We start from the raw sequence: 20,011 nt of genomic DNA on the forward strand, positions 1-20,011 counted from the left end.
ATGAATCAAAAGCAAACTGGAGCACATTCACACAAACATCTCAACTACACCACACATCCATAAAACACCTACACGTGGAGGAAGCCGCCCAACTCGTCACGGCGCACATCCTCGACGCCGCCGAAAAGTCCATTCCCCAGGCCTCCAGTGGGTCCCGCACCCCAAGGAGGCCCTGGTGGAACGAGGACTGCAGGCGGGCGCGAGAGGCCCAGAACAAGGCGTGGGGTGTCCTTCGGCGGTACCCCACGTCAGATAACCTCATTTCTTTTAAACGGGCAAAGGCTTTTGCAAAGCGAGTGCGTCGTGAGGCGAAAAGGGAGTGTTGGCGCACCTTCCTCACTTCCATCAACTCATACACTGACACACACAAAGTCTGGGCACGAATACGAAAACTAAAAGGACAACAGACACACAGCCTGCCCCTGGTTAGTACAACAGGGGACACACTGGAAGACCAGGCTAACACACTTGCACAACACTTCGAACACGTGTCCAGTTCAGCACACTACACAAACACTTTCATGAAACACAAAACATCTGTAGAAAAGAAGTCCCTGCGTGATAACAACAAGTCGCACACTTCTTACAATTCTCCTTTTTCAATTCATGAGCTGAAGGTTGCCCTGAGCACATGTAAGCCTTCAGCTCCAGGTGCAGACAAAATCACATACACCATGATACAACACCTACACCCAGACACTCTTGAAACACTCCTACATCTATACAACAACATATGGCTTTCGGGGCACATTCCTCGCTCTTGGAGAGAGGCCATAGTAGTGGCTTTCCTGAAGGAAGGAAAGGACCCTTCCTCTCCCGCTAGCTACCGGCCCATCGCCCTCACAAGCTGCCTGTGCAAGCTCCTCGAGAAGATGATAAACAGGAGACTCGTGTACTTCTTAGAGTACAACGGTCTTCTCGAGAGCTGCCGGGCTTTAGGGCGGGGCGATCTACGAACGATCAACTCGTTGCGTTAGAGTCATATATTAAAGATGCTTACCTCCATAAGCAGTACCGTATGACAGTATTCTTTGATCTTGAAAAGGCGTACGACACTGCTTGGCGGTACGGCATCCTCAGCGATTTGAAGTCCTTTGGTATGTCGGGTAATATGTGGAACACGCTTGCCAGTTACCTCTCTGAAAGAACGTTTCGCGTGCGAGTTGGAACTGCACTCTCTAGAGTTCATGTGCAGGAAAACGGTGTTCCGCAAGGTGGAGTTTTGAGTTGCACGTTGTTTATTGTAAAAATGAACTCTCTTCGGAAGGCTCTGCCACCAACCATTTCCTGCTCAATCTATGTAGACGACGTGCAATTATCCTTTAAGTCTTGTAACCTGTCTATCTGCGAGCGCCAAGTCCAGCTTGGTGTTAACAAGCTAGCTGGCTGGGCAGATAGCAACGGTTTTAAATTTAATCCAGTGAAGTGTACTTGTGTTCTGTTTTCGAAAAGGCGCGGCATTCGGCCGGATCCAGACATCAAACTTAATGGTGTCTCAATTCCAGTCAGAAATGAACACAAGTTTTTAGGTGTAGTCCTTGACGAAAAGCTCTCGTTCATTCCACACATAAAACAACTTAAACATAAATGCTTAAAGGCCATGAATATACTCAAGGTTCTCTCCCACTCTTCATATGGGGCTGACAAACAACTTCTTTTACGTGTTTTTACCAGCCTGATAGGTTCACGATTAGACTATGGAAGCGTTGTTTATGGGTCAGCAAGTAAGACATCCCTCAAAATGCTGGACCCAGTGCTTCATCTGGGGCTCCGGTTGGCATGTGGTGCCTTCCGGACTAGCCCAGTCGAAAGCCTCTATGTGGAGTGTAATAAGTGGAACCTACAACGTCAGCGAGCATACACAGATCTCCTTTTTGCTTTTAAAATGTCATCTATGCCACACCATCCTTTTAAATCGGCTTTTTATGATACGTCTATGACTGCACTACTCCTAAACCGACCATCGTTCTCTGCGCCCTTCTCTTACAGAGTTAGAGAGGAAGCGTCAGAGCTTTCTGTCTCCTTTTTAGACACCATACAAAGTTCTCAAACAGATTTCATAGCACCATGGCATCTCCACCCTGTATCATGCGACACATCCTTCACACATGTAGATAAAAACCGAGCTCCCACATGTGCAATTCTGCAGCACTTCCTGTATTTGCAGCAGAAGTATCAATTTTCTGAATTTTATACGGACGCCTCTAAAACTGCCACCTCTGTGTCCTGCGCGGCGCATGGGCCCGGCCTTAATGTCACTAGAACTCTTAACAGTAATACCAGTATCTTTACGGCAGAGGCTTATGGTGTACTTCTTGTTGTTAATCATATCTTTCAAAGTCACATCCCACAATCCATTATATATACAGACTCCCTCAGTGTCGTGCGGGCGTTGTCGTCAACAAAGTCTTCAAAAAATCACGTTGTAAATCTACTAGTCAAGGGTATTATGTCTGTGTATGTCCACAAATTTAAACTAGTCCTTTGCTGGGTCCCTGGCCACTGTGGTATAGCCGGGAACGAAGCAGCGGATCGAATGGCCGCTGCTGCTACACTCTCGAATACAGTAGACATAACCACATTACCCTACACCGACGTGAAACCACACATCAGACAACAACTTCGCAAAACATGGCAAACACATTGGAGTGAACAAGCAGACAACAAGTTACACGTAATAAAACCACACTTGGGACCGTACACCTCCGATACACGCAACAGATACATAGAAGTCGCCTTGGCTAGATTACGGATAGGGCACACTCACGCAACGCACTCGCACCTGCTCACTGGATCTCCAAGACCTCTGTGCAGCAGGTGCGGAGAGGCCCTATCCGTGATCCACATCCTCATAGAATGTAAGGCACTCGACATTACACGACGCAAACGCTTCCCACAACTACACACACGACATATTCCACCACACCCGTCATACTTCTTAGGAGATGATGCCATGTTTTCTGTTCAGCGCACCTTTAAGTTTCTATCAGAAGTTCACTTTTTACAACTCATCTCATACCACCCATAGCTTTACCCCTGGTCCTATACACCAGCCACCTTATTTATTTTTTAACCACTCTTGTTCTTCACCCTGGCCCTTTACACCAGCCGTACTCATAGTTTTTAACTGATTTTATTTCGTGTTGTCTCCTCATCAAATAACTTTCAGTTTGGCGCTCTTTGCCCGTGTCGGCCTTGCGCCAATAAAATCAAACCATCATCAGGATTAGTTTGGAGCCCTCCACTACGGCGCACCTTGTAGGCCGGGTGTACCTTTGGCGGGGTAAGCCGCATAAAAAATTAGAAAAACAACAGACACCCTGTCACTATACGGGTTATTACAATCAACAACTGTTATCGAAAAAAGAAAACTCAAAACAGTTTGTGCGGGTTTGGAAACGTGTTATTGTGATCGTGGGAGCGCAGGGGCACCCAAGTGGTCTGTCACTGTCTGTCTGACATAGCTCGCGCAGTGAGCTGCCGTATTTTTACTAGGTTCTAATTTACTAAATTCTAGGCAGACACTAAAAAAAATGCAGACACAAAAATGATTGCTGCACTTGCATTAGAAGATTTATATTCAAACGCAATGAGTAGTCTCCAAAAGCAGAAAAGTGACACGCAGCTCGCTCCAGAGTTTCTAGCGCCACCTAGATGCTCTGCTAAAAAACGAGTATTGCAGCCACTAGTATCCATGGCCATAGCCAACCAAAGCGCAAGTTACAGGCCACCATTTTGAACAGTGTTCCTCTAATTCCATATCCAATCGGCAGTACAAGTGCACCGGCTTGGTGCCGCTATGTCGGCAGCGGCGTTGTTTCAGTTGACGCCTTTGAACGGAAAGTGTGATGGTGGCCGGGAGCTCGTCGAACCTCTAGGCACGGCATCAACTTGGCACTGATGATAGCAATGCCCGCAAGGGCGGGGTCTTGCGACAAGCCTGGGATGACATCTTGGAAGGCTTGACTGAAAATCCTTACTTTCGGCTGCCTATTCGGGAGTGCCAAATAATACGAAAGTATCAAATACCGGCATTCGGATCAGAGCGAGTAACGAATAGAGATCAATTAAATCGAATATTCGACAACAAATGCCCACTGTGTGAATGAACCACGATCCTGTAGGACTGGGAGATTGAGCTGTTGCCATTTTACGGAGTGAAACCTACCACCGCACCCATCGCAGTGGCTCAGTGGCTAAGGCGTTGTGCTGCAGAGCACGAGGTCACGGGTTCGATTCCCGGCCGCCGCGGCCGCTTTTCCGATGGAGGCGAAAAGCAAAAACGCCCGTGTGCACGAGATTTCAGCTGTGGGGGCCCGTGTTCCCCTACGCCTCGCCTGCACATGTTTCCGCGATCTGGGAGCCGCCATTTTGGGTAGCCGGCGCGTCACGTAGGTCGTGTCCTCTTCATGACCCCGCGCGACGCGCCGAACCGGCTTGCCGCGAACGTGTGCGCGAGGGCGCGAGGGAAGGAGGACCAGTTTGTCACCTTCCTTAGCGCCACCCTCTCCCCGACCTGGGGAAGATCTCCTCTCCCCTCCGAGCTGACCTGCGGGACGAACGAGCGCTCCGGCGGGGAGTCGACTGGGCGATTTGGTCGGAGTCGGTTGGCTCGGCTGTGCCTACGCCGAATGCCCCGATGGCGGTGAACCCAGTTGGCTCCACGGACTCTGCCGAGAGATTCTGCCCTGATCGGTCGCTTCGGGATGCCTCCCCTGCTCCCGCGGCCGTGATGACGGATATCGAGGTCTGAGCCCAGCGGCTTGAGCGAGCGACAGGAGCCACTGTCTCCCCGCGAGCGATAGTCGTGTTGTCTGGTGTATGCACTGTATCTGCCAGGCAATAAAGCCTCACTTTGGATTGCCGGAGCCTGTCTACCGCATGTGAGTACTCGAACCCGTGCGTGAGTTTTCGGATTCCGCAGGGCTAGTGTACGGCGCGTAGCGTTCTCTAGCAAAGCTAGCCGGGGTCCTCTGCTATCCCGTACGTTAGCCCACATTGGCGCCCAACCAAGGTTTTTTGCGATGACAGGGCGGCACCCCCGCTTCTCGTTGCTTGATTCCGAAGTTGAGGGCTGGTTGTCGGACGAGATTGCTTGTGGTAACGGCTTGCGGGACGCCACTGTCGACCCGCTGCTGCCCACCACCGCGCTCACGCCAGAGCTTTGTCGAGGCGGCGCCGATCTCCCCGATAACCGACGCGCCGCGCAGGATAGTTACGGGAGCCATCCCACTTCTGCCGGCGTGAGGCACTACGACAGCGCGAGGGATGATTACCCAGTCCCGCGCCTGTCGGCCGCCACCACTACGCCCAGGCCCCTCTGGGGCCCAGGCAGCGCTATCCTAGCAGGCAACCAAAGCGCCGCGCGGGAGAGTCACGGGAGCTATCATCCCACTCCTGCCGGCGTGCCGCACGGTGTCGGCGGGCGGAACGCTTCTTGCGACCACCTGCCGTCACCACGGGCTGCAACGAGATCATGCCCTCCGGGCCTTGGTCGTAGCAACCCAGCGGATATGTTTGCAAAGGAGGAGCTGCGCCGCAGCTCTAGCGCACCCGACCCCGCCGTGTACGAGCCTCACGGCTCTAGCGGTGCAGCGGTCGCCTCGTTTGCCGGCGTGTTTGCGCCACGAACGTACCCCACCACGCAGACCTCGCAAGCGGTTACGGCTAGGGCGCACGTCGCCTGCCTTACGCCAGCGTTGTCTCGCGAGGAACCACCCCTGCCTTCGGCAGCAGTCGATCTCGCACAAGCCCTGATCAACGCGGGGCGCGCACAACCGAGCGTCAGGCCTAACAGCTCGCTCGGTAGCCTCAGAATGCCCGAGTACGGCGGTTACTCTGACCGCATGAGTGCTACGGAGTACCTCGAGGCGCTGCACCGCTATCAGGAGGCGTCGGGTATGGACGACAGCAAGATTATAGGACGTGTTCTGCCTATATCGCTGACCGCCCAGGCTGCACGGTGGTACCGGCTGGTGGGACGCGACGCTCGTACGATGGGCGAATTTGAAGCGCTCTTTCGCAGCGAATTCCTGCCCCCAGATTACGAGCGCCGCATGTTGAACGAGCTAGAGATGCGAACTCAACACCGAGATGAGTCTCTGCTCGAATACGTCAGGGCAATGCAGGAGCTGTTTTTGCTTGCAAAGCCCATGGCGTCTGAGGCGGAAAAGGTTGAGAGGGTGACGAGACAAGCCCACCCAACTTTTGCAGCGTACCTTCGAGGCAGTCAGTTTGCCAACCTCAATGAACTGGCCAACGAAGCAAAACGCATCCAAGCCGATATACTAGCTGCTCGCAGCTATCGGCCGCCTCCCCCAGCCCACGCCACGCTGGAGCCAAGGTGCGCATGGCAGGGTGCGTCCCCACCGCCCATGCCGCCCGCCGCGGCAACAGCAGCGTACGCGGAGAGCACGGAAATAGAGCCGCGCGATGTGTCGGAGCGCGCGCTCGACCCGTACTCGTACGCCATGCGGGCGCGTTCTGACGCCCACCAGCAAGGCATGCCGCGGCACGGCTACGGCCGGGGACAAAACGCGCATGAGGAACCCAACAGCTACGCCCGTGTGGAAAGCTCGAGGGGACCGAACGCGCAGCGCGACAGTCAGGGAGCAGTAGCGCACTCGGAACCCAACCGCTACGCCCAAGTGGCAAGCCAAGGGAACCCGCCAGCGTTGCGCGGACAGCGGCCTCCGGCTGCGCAGTCGCATCGCGGCATCGTCTGCTACAAGTGCCGCGCAACGGGCCACTATGCCCGCGCGTGCACCGCTCCCTGCCCGGCGCCGGAAAGGCAGCGCGATTCGGGAAACGCCAGCCGCCGTCGGTGAGCACTTCGTCGCCGACGGCTATGGCTACATTAGGTGGTGAGCCTGAGCCCCTAATCCCGATGGCGTGCAGGGTGAAACGCCCCAACGCACGAGCGCCTTTCATCGCCCTTACGATCGCTGGTCGAAAGTTTGCGGCGTTGCTAGACAGCGGAGCGTCTGCGACGCTGTTCGGCGATGATGTCCTCGCTCATTTGCATCGGAGAGCTATTCGATTGCGAGCTTGCGACATCGCTTTCCACCTAGCGAGCGGGAAAGCCAACTCGGGCGGCTCGGCGAGGTTGGTGGTCCGATGGGAGAAACGAGTGCGACGCCACAGATTCGTACATCTCCCGGGCCTCACAGTGCCTGTAATTCTCGGCCGTGATTTTCTGGCTCGTACAGGCATTGTGACTGACATTGTCAACGGCGGGTATAGGCAAGGCGTTCATGCAGCCCTGCTCCCGTTTGCAAAGCTGGCCGAGGTATCGGAAGCGCGCTCCGCTCCGAATATCTCGCGCGCGCGCGGCAAAAACACAACGCTGCCGGAGACGCTTTGCACTCCGGAGGCCGCGCGAGTGGGCGGGGAAGCCATGTCTCCCACCCGCGCAGCCGCCGCCGCGATGGTAGCTCGACGAGCGCGCCTTGCGCTTCCGAGAGCACGCACCCTCCCATCGCGCAGCGTAACAAAGGGAGCCCCGAAGGGACGGCTGCCACCCCGCGCCGAATCCCGGGCAACCCCCCCTTACCGCCCATGCCGGCAGTAGCCCCTGCCTACAATTCCGGTACGGCGTTCAGCAGCGAAGAGTTCCTTAAGGGTGAGCAGAACTATCCGTTTTGTAAATAGCCTGTATATTATAGGGATATATTGTTTTTCGTTGTTGTTTTTGTTGGGCTCAGGGAAGAGCCGTGCTCTGAGATGGAGCGAGGTGGCGCGGCCACCGTGTGTCCGGTAACAGCTGGTATTGCTGTCGGCACCAAGTTGTAAATATTTGTGAACCCGAATCATTGACAGGCCAGGAAGAGCCGAAAGTCTGTGGAGGGGGGCGGCGCGGCCGCCGAGGCGTCCGCTAACAGCTGGTATTGCTGTCGGCGCCGAGCGCAAAGCAGTTCGTATTGCTGCAGGCGCGTTTATTTGTTTATTTGATAGTTTTGCTTTGTTCGTTTTTTGCTGTTTTCTTTTTGTAGGATATGTTTCTGCTCAACCTAAGGGGAACTTCTGCTGATATACATCCCATCAAAGGAGGCCTCTGACCCCTTCAAGGGGGTTATCCTGCGCAGTCGGCGAAGAGCGGTTTTTGAGCTCTTTATGCGACTCGCGGGCGGCCGGTCACGAGTGGGCCCAAAGGCTTACATTTTAAGTTCTGCCACACCGTGACTTCGCTTGATAACCTCGAATGTAGTGTGTGATACCGGGGCAGCCTTCTGCCCTGAGCACACGAAATTCCGGGTTATCCAACCGCTGCACCAGCGTTAGGGTTCCCTTTTTGGCCCTAGCCTGGCCCGAGTACACTGTTTCGCTTTCCCACTCGGAAAGCAGCAGCAGGGAAGTTGGGCGTTGTTTTGCTGTTACTCCCGACTTGTTTCTGCAGCACGTCCCCCCTGGCGTTTGCCCCCGGTCTGGTCATGTCGCCCGCAGCCACACCACACGCCGCCGGTTCCGGAAGCTGCTGGTGCCTACCATCCCCGGCAGCCCAGGCCCCGTCCCCAGGCCGCAGCCCGCTTGACGCGGTCCAGCGACGATCGAGATGCGGCCTCCTGAGCAGGCACACCTGGCGCCTCTCCAAGGCACCTGCCACGGGCGCTTCACTGGCAGCACACGAGCACTCCAAAAGCTGCTCTTCTGGGCTGGTCCCTGGCGGGCCCGGCCTGCACACTGTCGAGGCCACGACCCCGTGTCGACTGGCTCTTCTTGTGCCCTCACAACCATGGCGGCCGTCTCTGCGGCGGAAGCTGGTGGCCTTGCCGGACGAACGACTGGCTTAAGAGGCCCCTCCCGTCTGATGAGACGTCGGCCCACCTGCTGCCTCGGCCTGCGGTTTACACCTGCCGCTCTCGCATGCTGTTTACATCTGCTGCCTTGACCTACTGTTCCTGGGCTGCCCCACCTCCAGTGACTACAAGACGCGCTGGACTGAAGGTGTGTCGTGGACTGTGCGTGTGGTGTGGTGCTGCTTCGAGATGGGAGAACTGTTAGGAACTTTGCGGACCTTTGTTGACCGGGGGCGAGTGCTGTTAATTTAGGGGTGTGTTGTACTTTTGCTCGGCAGCGGTTGTCCAAGCGGTGCAGGCTCGGTCTTGAGGAGGGGGGGATTGTGGGGGCCCGTGTTCCCCTACGCCTTGCCTGCACATGTTTCCGCGAGCTGGGAGCCGCCATTTTGGGTAGCCGGCGCGTCACGTAGGTCGTGTCCTCTTCACGACCCCGCGCGACGCGCCGAACCGGCTTGCCGCGAACGTGTGCGCGAGGGCGCGAGGGAAGGAGGACCAGTTTGTCACCTTCCTTAGCGCCACCCTCTCCCCGACCTGGGGAAGATCTCCTCTCCCCTCCGAGCTGACCTGCGGGACGAACGAGCGCTCCGGCGGGGAGTCGACTGGGCGATTTGGTCGGAGTCGGTTGGCTCGGCTGTGCCTACGCCGAATGCCCCGATGGCGGTGAACCCAGTTGGCTCCACGGACTCTGCCGAGAGATTCTGCCCTGATCGGTCGCTTCGGGATGCCTCCCCTGCTCCCGCGGCCGTGATGACGGATATCGAGGTCTGAGCCCAGCGGCTTGAGCGAGCGACAGGAGCCACTGTCTCCCCGCGAGCGATAGTCGTGTTGTCTGGTGTATGCACTGTATCTGCCAGGCAATAAAGCCTCACTTTGGATTGCCGGAGCCTGTCTACCGCATGTGAGTACTCGAACCCGTGCGTGAGTCTTCGGATTCCGCAGGGCTAGTGTACGGCGCGTAGCGTTCTCTAGCAAAGCTAGCCGGGGTCCTCTGCTATCCCGTACGTTAGCCCACACAGCGCACGTTAAAGATCCCCTGCAGGTGGTCAAAATTAATTCAGAGCCCTCCACTACAGCGTGCCTCATCGCCTGTGTTGCGTCGGTGCGTCAAAACCTCACTGCAGTGTTCCACCCGTTGGGTTGTAGCAACTGTCTCATAGTCTGGAGTAATTGAAATCAATCCAGCGGGCGCTTTCTGACACAAAAGCTGTTAAATATGGGAGCACTCAGTTATTTACAGCGATCTCCTGTGCAAACCCACTGAAGTCCATAGTAATTACCTATACACACACCTTACGAAATACCAGCAGCAAATTAAATTGGGCTCAATGGAGGGATGAAATAGAACTAAATTAAAGTGTAGATTTAGATGCATTTGATGCAATTTAGATTCATTCCGAAAGCCTGCTGGGATAGGGGTGGTCTGGAAAGCTTAGGGAAGGCCTTTCTTTTTAAAAGTGGACACGGATGCGATGACGACGATGATATCTAATATACGTTTTACTAACGGTAACTTTCCTTATACTGGGCCGAATTGCACTCCTTTCTGCAACCTTGACCTTGTTGTTGGTTCCCTTTCTTACATGTTCTTCACGTGGCATTCTCACGGAAGTGGGCCGTCGTTTGTTGCTTGCTTTGAACCTCCGCTTCTGCACTTTCACTTTGTTCTTTCTATTATCGGTTACTCGTGGTTTTCGCTGCATTCACGCGAGGGTGTTGGGATCTCAGCAACGGAATGGCTAAGAGTTGTGTGCTGGCTTGACACAACAATCTGTGGGATCGGGTGTACGGTTGGCTGCAGTTGGAGAACTCGAACACGGTTGAGCTCCCACTCTGGCAATTTCCAATTTTGAGTTGCACGTTTCCGACTCCTTCAAGACTCAGAGTTTCCGTCTTTATGGCATAGGCATATTTGTACAGGCTTGCGTTATTTCCCGAGCGTTGTTTAAGGCAATGTGAACACAGCAAGTACCATGACTTTTTTTATTTATGAACCAAGTCTAATCAAATTTGGAGTGTTTATGTAACGAACTACTGTCCTAATAACAAATCTGAAGACGGTTTCAGGATATCTTTGATACTTTTTGAGTTACAGTGCTAATTACATGAAACTGGCATTAAGGATAATTGACTAATTAGGCAATCACTTAAAACCAGAAGTATTATGTCACAACAAAAGTGAAACTTCTCTCTGTTTTTCTGGATTACCCAAGGGAAATAAAGCAATTATCTAATAGCTTCTCAGCTCAAAGTGGCCCTTGCTGATCACACGGACACAGAAATCTTGTTGAGTTCTTGCCGAATTAGTTAATTGATCGTGGGGCGACTTTGTGAGGGTAATTAGTCTTGTACCTCAAAAAGCAGACAAGATGTTTTTAAACTCATTTCGGTTTTGTTATTGGGACGGTTAACTACATAAATGCCCCAAATTTAATAAAATCTGGTCCACAAATGACAAAAATAGTTTTACTTGCTGTGTCCCCCCCCCTTAATTTAAGTCGTAATCAAAACTTTCGTTTCCTTCCCAGTCACTTAGTTTGATTACACGCAGTTTGCGTTAAACTTGCGCACTACTGTCAGCCCGTCACAGCAGTCCTTTGACCCTGGTGTAGTCACCTCTGTTGTGCCCCTTTAAGCAGTTTGAAAAGCCCGCTTTCTTCCAGAAGTTGCACGAGTTTTCTCGGAGGGCTTTGTTAAAAGCGGGAAACAGTAAACCACCGCAGTCGCTCCCTCCCCCCTGTTGAGCAAACTCGTTGAAGGTGTCAATGTGAGCCAGTTTTGGAGTGCAGCAGTGACACCAAGTCAGCCATTTCGAGTTTGCAGAAGTGGAAGGTGTATGCCCTTACGGTGCGGTGCGATTGGTCAGGCCATGCTCGAATACCTGCACTTGCCCCGTGCTACCTGCCTGGACGGTCAAGATGGAGACACGGTCACTGACGGTTCTTTCAGGCTTCGAGGGTGGAAAAATTTCTGATAAAACTGCCTGGGAACGTAATAGCGTTCTATTCTTTTTGATTTGCTTTCTGGGCTGTTCTATTTTGTGGAGACCATTCTTCTGGCACAAGATTCCCTTCCCTTTCCCGGGAGCCACTTCCTGCGCAAACCCGGCTCCTCATATTCTTTTGAGCAACTGCTGAAACAGTTCAAGTTGTTTGACACCAGTAGCCTGGTGGTATAATCGTGGGTTCTGGAAGGAACGCCACGGGTTCGAACCCTGGCAGGGCTAAATTCTTTTTCTTGTCGGTTATTACCCATTAACTTGAAAATGATCTCTGCCAATCCAAGTGGTTCAGGACCTCACAAACCTTCCGTGAGCTGCGTTAATCTCTTCGATCTTCGAGGTTCCTCAGACAATGAAGCTATCCTCAGTGTCTCTTATTACCCATCGTTTTTTTTTTTCGTCGTAAAATGTGCTCTCACCTCAATTCCGGGCAATTTTTTTTTGTAAGTGTGGCGCGATGCCTTTCAGGTTGTTTGAAGGGTGGGGCGCAGCGTATAAACGCGTTAAATTAACCTTTTGCTTAGCTAATGCGCCGAATCTGTACCTGTCTTGAAGCTGAATATGGCTCTTCTGTACCTCCTGCCCCCTACACCATAGTGTTTCATAGTAATATAGGTATATTAGAGGGAAATCTTGGCGCTGCAATCGCTGGCTGCCGTGGGTGGTGCCATTGCAGCTATAGCTACGTTCCACGATACTTGGCTTGTTTTTGTCTCGCATCCGAAATCAACAAAAAAGGGTAACATCGTGTGCTTCTTCATCTTGCACGAAGCTTCTAAATAATCCCTGACGAATAGATCTTTCTGGAGCTTCAATTTTATAACAGCAAAACAAATTTGGTTAACCTTCAACAGTGATATTGTGGCTTTTTTGCGGCCAGAGGCAACTTTCCGGCCTGTTCATGAGCCGTGCTACGGGCAAGTGGAACGTGCCTGCTTGGTACATGACGGAACGCTTGCTGAAGTGCGGCTCGCGTAGGCAGTGGCGCCAGATTTCCTTTGAGTATATACAGTGTAGCCCGGTTATAACGAAGTTGGCGGGAATCTGAAATTACTTCGCTATAACCGCTTTTTTGCTATATCTGGACTCTAAAAAAAAATCAAACATTATGCAGACCAAGAAAAAAAAATTTATTTACACTTTCTGAAAAAAAGCAATCAAGGGTCCCTCGCACGCGTTTCGCGAGCGCGCGTTTCAGAACACGGTGCTCAACATTGTCCAACAGATCGCAACTGCCCGGTTCGGAGCACAAGTACATATGCAGCGTGTCGAAAGCTGTGAGGGCTGCTCCGGCGGTCCCAGGCTGAGGCCCACCAATGTCGTCACCTTCGCCGTCCGAGGAACTGCTATCTCCGGCCGTTCCCTTTTCGGAGACGCTAGCAGCGAGTTCATCGGTGGTGAGCTCCTCCGTTGCGACGAGGTCTTGATCTGCTAGGGCAAAGTCCAGATAATCCAACCCGCTTGGGACAAGGCTTGCATTGCCCGCAGCCTCCCACAGCTGCCCCAAGCTCGTCACTGCCGCGGCACCATCCGCTGCAGCAGCTTCGATGTCTGCTTCTGCTGTTATTTCTTCGGCAGCGCTGCTTCCCCGCGAAAAACCTGCTTTCTCGAAGCAGTGTAGAATGGTCTCAGACTTCACGTCCTGCCAGGCTCCGCTTGCGAAAAATGCCGCCTTTACTAGTGGCACCTTCAGGTCGGCAGCGTTGTCGGCTGTACAGATGTCAATGAGCAGACGCTCGATGACACGGTGGCGATAATGCACTTTGAAGTTTGCTATCACTCCCTGGTCCATCGGCTGCATCTTGGCGGTTGTGTTCGGAGGCAGAAAAAGTACCTCGACAGCGCTGAGATGTGTGTTAACATGGTGTGCGCTGCAATTGTCCAGCAAGAGCAGCACTTTGTGCTTCTTTGCGGACATTTCCTTATCAAAGTCTGTCAGCCACTCCCGGAATGTCTCCCCCGTCATCCACGCCTTTGTGTTGTGTGTGTACGCGACAGGCATTGACAGCACCTTGGCGAAGCCCCGCGGTTTCTTGGGCTTGCCGATGATCAATAGCGGCCACTTGTCGGAGCCGTCCATGTTCGCGCACACCAACACTGTGATGCGATTTTTGATGTTTTTCCCCCCCACATACTTATCAGTCTTCGGTGCGAGAGTTTTTGCAGGCAACAGCTGAAAGAACAGACCCATTTCATCAGCGTTGTAAATATCTCTTTCGGTGTATGTCTCAAGAATGCGGCTCCTGTGCTTCACCATCCAACGCTGGAGACCATCCTCGTCAACGGATGCAGCTTCACCGACAATGCTCTTGCATGTGATCCCATGGCAGTCTTTAAATCGCTGCAACCATCCGTTGCCTGGGTTGAAGTTCTCGTGGCCTAGAGCAAACCCCAGACGTTTGGCCTGCGCTAGCAGGATCAGCCCATTGAGTGGGACGTTCTTGGCACGAGCATCTACAAACCATTTGTAGAGCGCCACTTCGACATCTCCGTAAGTGGCAGTGTGGATCCGCTTCCGTTCACCGCTGCCAACGTCGTCCACCAAAGCGGCATCAATTTTGCTTGCATTTTTATGATTGTCACCAAAGTCGACTGTGCTATGCCGTACTTCCACGCAATGTCAGTCTTATTACTTTTCTGCCGAACTTCATCCAAAATGGCACGTTTCACTTTTAGAGAAAGCACTTCTCGTTTGGTCGTCGATGAGGCGGTCGTTCCGGGTATCGCTTGACTCGACATTGTCGTAAAGTTCGCCGATGCACATGGGCAGGCCTAGCTGCAACCGCGGCAAGTCCAAGCGCGCTGCAATAATCCGCTTTTCACCTGTGAACAGAGACACAGCACAACATGTGCGAACGGCTGCTTCTGCTGCTAAGACTGAACTGACTGAACATCACGAAAGAAAGAACTGCTTTGTGTGCGACAGGTTTGCGCGGAGCCGCTGGCGGAGCGCCGCAGCCAGGCTTAGGCAGGCCTAGCTGGTGGCGCCATGCCGTGGAAGAAAAGCAATTTAGGAGCGCACCAACTTGCTTCGCTTTTTCACCAAAATGAGGCGTCACAAGCGGAACCGGTCTAAAGCGGCCTCAAAGTTTCTGAAGCTGCCCCCACGACCTCCTCTCTGAAGAGAGGAGTACGCCGTGAAACGAGATAAGATCGCGGCGGTCGGCCCGCCTGGCACTGGAAAAAAGAATGGGAAGCGTTCGCGAGGCGGCTACCGGGCGACCGTGTGGTGCGGTGAAGCAAGCTTTCGCAGGGAGCCGAGTGGGGCGAAGCGGCTGCCGGGAGCCAAGAATTGGCGGGTTTTCGGCCTAGTTGATTCACGCGAAAGCTCAAAAGGTGGTTTGATGGATTTTTTTTTGTTGTTCTCGACAAAAAACTTCGTTATATCCGCTGAGTCGCATTTTTTTGCTTCGTTAAAAGTGGACTTAAAAGGCATTGAAAATGCGGAAATTGGGACGGGAAATCAAGATCACTTCGTTATAGTGGGTTCGTTATAAATGGGCTACACTGTATTATCATGGAACTCTGTTCCCTACCCCGGTGAGTTAGGGAAAGCCCATCACCGATGTAGCTGCAAACACTGGCATAGGACCTGCTTTGGCATCTGGCCGTGCATAAGCCGCGCATGTAACTGAGAAGCCCGAGTGCTCACTGTACAGGTTCTTCGGTAGATGGCAGGCGGTCCTTCGGCAGGCAAGAGATCTCAGCCACAATTTGTGGCCCTGAGGACCAGACGATGTCAAAGGACCCTCCACAGGGATTCCGCAGTAACTCGCTACGCCGCCTATATCTGAGTCCCACAGATTTTATCGGCAAGTCAACGCTGTTTTTCCCCGAGAATCGAAACGATGGCATGCACATTCTAACCCTTTCTGCGTTTGCGTCGGCGAGGCAAGGATTTTTTACCATTTCGAGGAGCTCAAGCCGTCATTGGAAGGCCATACCTGCCGCGGTGGCTCAGTGGCTAAGGCGTTGTGTTGCTGAGCCCAAGGATGTTGTTTCGATGCCAGTCACGATGGCTGCTTTTCTGATGGAGGCGAAAAGCGAAAACGCCCGTATGTCGAGATTTTGGCGCACAATTAAGAAGCCCAAGAGGTACGACATAATGTGGGGCCCTCCGCTACGATGCACCTCACCGCCTAAGGTGTATCTTTGGTGCGGTAAACCCCTCAAATTTCAATTTTCATGTGAAGACCACCTAGGTGGGCGTAGTTTAAAAACTCGAGGGTTTTGTTACCAATTCACTGCTCCTATATTATGGCTGCCAAGTGCACAGAGCATCGGAAGCAGAACGGTACGATATAATCGTCACACCATTTTATCTTTTTCTATGGATACGCCACGAATACTAACCTTCACCCTTTGCTCGATTTCCCCAAACATTGCAGTTGTGTTCTTATGAACTGAAGTTTCCAGGACACATAAACAGTGTTAGATCGAAACTGCTTCAAAACTTGGGAGCCAATTAAGCTCCCATTGTGTTTTGAAAATCGTTTGGCAAAAAGCATTTCCCCTGTGGGCAGAGACAGTGGATGCCCAGCTTCCAGACGGTGTGGAGATTCGAGTTAGTCACTACACGTCCTATAAACCTCTGGCTGCCTCAGTGCTAACAGGCCACCATTTCTTTTGCAGTTACTTGTAGTGCGTTGGCCTTGTCTATAAGCTGTACGTCTCGTTGGATGGCTGACAAAGCCAGCACAGATAGACCCAGTATCAGCATGTGTCTTGACAGTGTCATCGTGTGGTGGGAAGTTGTACTCTACCCACACCCGTAGTGGCTGAGATGACTGACGGCTTCGTTTATTGGTGGATCTAAGAATGTGGCTAACAGGGTGTGGCTTCTTTGTTAGCTGCTCTAGTTGGTTAGGAATGCTTGCCAACTCGAACTGTGGCGCTTGAGTGCTTGTGGCATAGCACTGGTGAAAATCTGTGAAACTGTTTCGAACTGTGGGTTTCCTCTCGGATTGTGCGTCGCTTTCTTCGAGGAAAAAATGCATGGACCAGCATCTTTGCCTGCAGTATGAATAAATGGAATGAAATAAATGAAAAGTTTTTCTGTCTTGGCAGGGCGATTCGTGGCAGTGGGTCAGGGGCTACGACGTTGTGCTGCTGATCTCAAGGACGCTCGTTCAATCCCAGCTGCGGTGGTTGCTTTTGAGGTCTAGGCGAAAAGCAGGAACGCCCGTGTTGGGATTTCGACGCATGTTATTAAACGTCCGCTGTCGGCCGAAATCAGTCCAGCGCCCTGCGCTAGGGCATAGTCCAGGTGTAGCTTCGGCGTGTTAAACTCCCAAAATTTGAAATTTTTTGTGTTGGTAGGGTGCTTGATCGGCTCTCGGCCGTGCATTATTGGCGCAGTTCTTCAGCTTCCCGAAGCACCCGGGTTTGAAGGATTCTGGGGCATATGTAAACTGGGGAGTGGTGACTAGTAGAAGGTTCTGGTGGAGCGAAAAAAGGGCGTGGGATAATCGTAATCCCAGGTGGTTGAAGATACGACTTGAGACAGAGAACGGGAACGGCAATTAGTCTTGTATTGGCGGCTTAAGGCATGCAGGGACACATGCTGGTGTTACATTGACCGAAGAACGTTCCTACTTACCTTGGGGGTGTACACATGGCTTGTTATTGAGCCACCCCTGGCCATGTTTTTCCACGGTGGTTTGTGCCACCTCTAGGTTTTAAAAGTGGGGAGCTTAATTGTTAGCTTGCATACAATCACGTGTTCTTGTGGACATCCAGATGATCACTGGTGCGGGGCGCACAAGCTCTGATGTCCCTCTCGAGGGTGTGTGTAGAAGAAAAAGGCAGGGGAGCGAATGTGAGAGGGAAGTTGCAAAGTGTAGGAAGTGTCGGTTGCCCATGAAATGCCAGGAAAGCTGTCGCAGGGTCCCATCTTTCGTGTGCGTGCATCTTCAGACTTCGTTCTTGCAAGCGCAGTCAGGGCGGTATTTCCAAAGTTCCCGTCCTTTTTGGGGGACGAAAACTTTGAATTTGTACGGCTTTGAAAAAATTTGCGCTGTCGTTGCACTGTGCACTGCCTATTCTGTGGGCCAGATCGCAGAATAGTGTTCAGCTTTACTCTGTGGGCCAGATCACAGGGTTGTTTGGCTTTGAGCTTCTGCCAACAGAGCCTCACTCACCGGCTTCTGTGGTGTTAGGCATAGAGTCTCGGATTTTGATGCCATGGTCTGCGTTTGAACCCCTGCAGTTCCACAGTTTACCTATTTCTTTCAACTTAATTTTTTTGCTTTAAGTTGTTCGTTTGGGTCAATTCCATGCATTCTTTTTGTGAATGAGGGAGGCCTGTTATCTTAGGTTGTACGAGATGAACAAGGCTCAACGTGGTACGGTCCACAGAGTAAAGCTGAACATGCCAATGCGGTCTGGGCCACAATAGGCACTGCTTTCACTGAAGGCATGCCAGCTACCACCATCATCATCACTGGAAATTTTTAACTGCCATTGCAGGTTGAGCAACTGGTCGTTTTTTCATTAGCCGCCGCCGCTGATCCGGCCGATGGCGGCTTCGGCTGCCGTACTCAAGTCGCCGCACTCAAGTCGCCGCCGCCTCCACAGATGCACAACGCCCTCTGAAGAAGACCGCCGCTCGCAGGAGGAGGAGGTGGTCATGATAGGAGGAACATTGGGCCACTTGCTTTACGAAAATGTTGAGACGTTCGCCTCTTGCGATGTGCGCGCATCGGCACGCGATGACATGTGACGCGCGAGTTAATCTCCAACCGAAATTTGTTGTGAGACGGGCAGAAAGCATGTGCGACGCAGAGCCATTTTATTTTTTCCTTTCGCCATTTTCGGCATCGTTAAATGTCTGTTAAGGCCACTAGAATCCGTGTGCTGACGTCTTCGTCACTTGAGCGCATAGAAGTTGCCCTGCTTGTAGAGCGTACGAGTGTGTAGTGGGCAATATCACGTGGGTCGCTGAATAATCTCTCGTGTGCGGCAACTTGTTGTGGCGATGAACGGCGTGTTACTCTTGAATGAGAATTACAGTGCGTGTGCCTGATTGTGGGGGATCGTTGCTTGAGAGAAAGTTCTTCAGATTGATCTTTTCAGCGAAAGCTTGGATGAAATGCTTTCTATTGAAGTGCATGAGAACAGTGTGGCATTTCAAACTTACATTTACGAGCACTTCTTTTTCTTTGCTCGTTGTTTCGTCACTTTGTTTTTCACTGCGATGGTTACAAATCAATTTCCATATGTGTTCAGAGTATATTCGAGCCTATAATCGTGCCGATAGAAGCCCAGCTACATAAGTTGTGAAACCTTCATTGCGATTGTTTCACAAGAGATCACCTTCAGAGAGGCCAGCAAGTAATCTGTCCTCTTAATAAGGTTTAATTTCGTTGTGTACGTGTGTTGTCAGCATTGGTTCTGTTATTAAGAGGCCAGAAGCAAGCTTTGTCAGGCTTGTCGAAGAGAGTAAGGATTGTGTATCGGTGATTAACAGAAAAAGGAATAAATTTTTCACATCGCACAAGTTGTTCTAGCTTTGCTGTTTTGCTGTATATGACTACTGTCTTGTCCCATGTGTTAACTATTACTTGAAAAATGGTGATTTTGTCCTTGTGTGAGCTGTGTGGGAATGAGTGTTCTCCAAGGTTTGTACTTTGTGGCCTGCAAAATCGGACCCGCCATTTTCGCATGTGTGGGCATGTTCTCACCAGGAGTCTGTAATCCCAACTGCCATCGCCCTTAGGAGTTTATTATAGCTGTCAGCGTGAGTCGCTCTATCAGAGGAGTGCTTCAAAGTGTGCGTGATGCCTGTTGTGTGGTGAGCGTGGTGCCATTTACGGAGTGAAGTATTTAAGTTATGTCGTGTGCGTCAGATGTTACGAGGGTTGCGCTTGGGAGGGGTGGATGCGAAATGAAATGGGAAAATAAACATACACACTATACATTCAATGCACGGGGCCTCAGATAGTTTCTTTCCTTCTTTATTTTGCAGAGATCTTTGTTTGCAGTGGTCTGCAGGAAGTAGTCGTGGACAAATGAAACAAACATGAAAATATCAGCCAGAACACACAAAAAGTGCGTCTTCTTTCCGTGCAAGTGAAATTGCAAGGTGCACGTTTTCGTTACAGTAGCAAAGGTGGAACATTTGCCCTTCTAAATATACCACTCACGAGCCATTATTTTATCTCTGCTATCCATATTCTTTGATGTTGCTTGTATTGGCTCATATTTTCGCGTTATCATT

The 20,011-nt window shown here is 51.9% G+C and overlaps 1 protein-coding gene across 3 annotated transcripts in view; it reads left to right on the plus strand.

Moving 5' to 3' along the window:
* LOC144177566 (uncharacterized) overlaps nt 1-19,716 on the plus strand; it is a 102,761-nt gene extending 83,045 nt beyond the window's left edge. For all 3 annotated transcript variants that reach the window (XM_077705269.1, XM_077705267.1, XM_077705268.1), the window contains exon 15: nt 18,262-19,716. The gene's annotated coding sequence lies outside the window, so the exon portion shown is untranslated. The remainder of the gene's footprint in view (nt 1-18,261) is intronic.
* The last annotated feature ends 295 nt before the right edge of the window (nt 19,717-20,011 follow it).

The sequence above is a fragment of the Haemaphysalis longicornis genome, unplaced genomic scaffold, assembly GCF_048455015.1.
Source record: "Haemaphysalis longicornis isolate Haplotype H1 unplaced genomic scaffold, Haemaphysalis longicornis Haplotype H1 scaffold_1, whole genome shotgun sequence".
In the NCBI taxonomy this organism is placed as follows: domain Eukaryota; kingdom Metazoa; phylum Arthropoda; class Arachnida; order Ixodida; family Ixodidae; genus Haemaphysalis; species Haemaphysalis longicornis.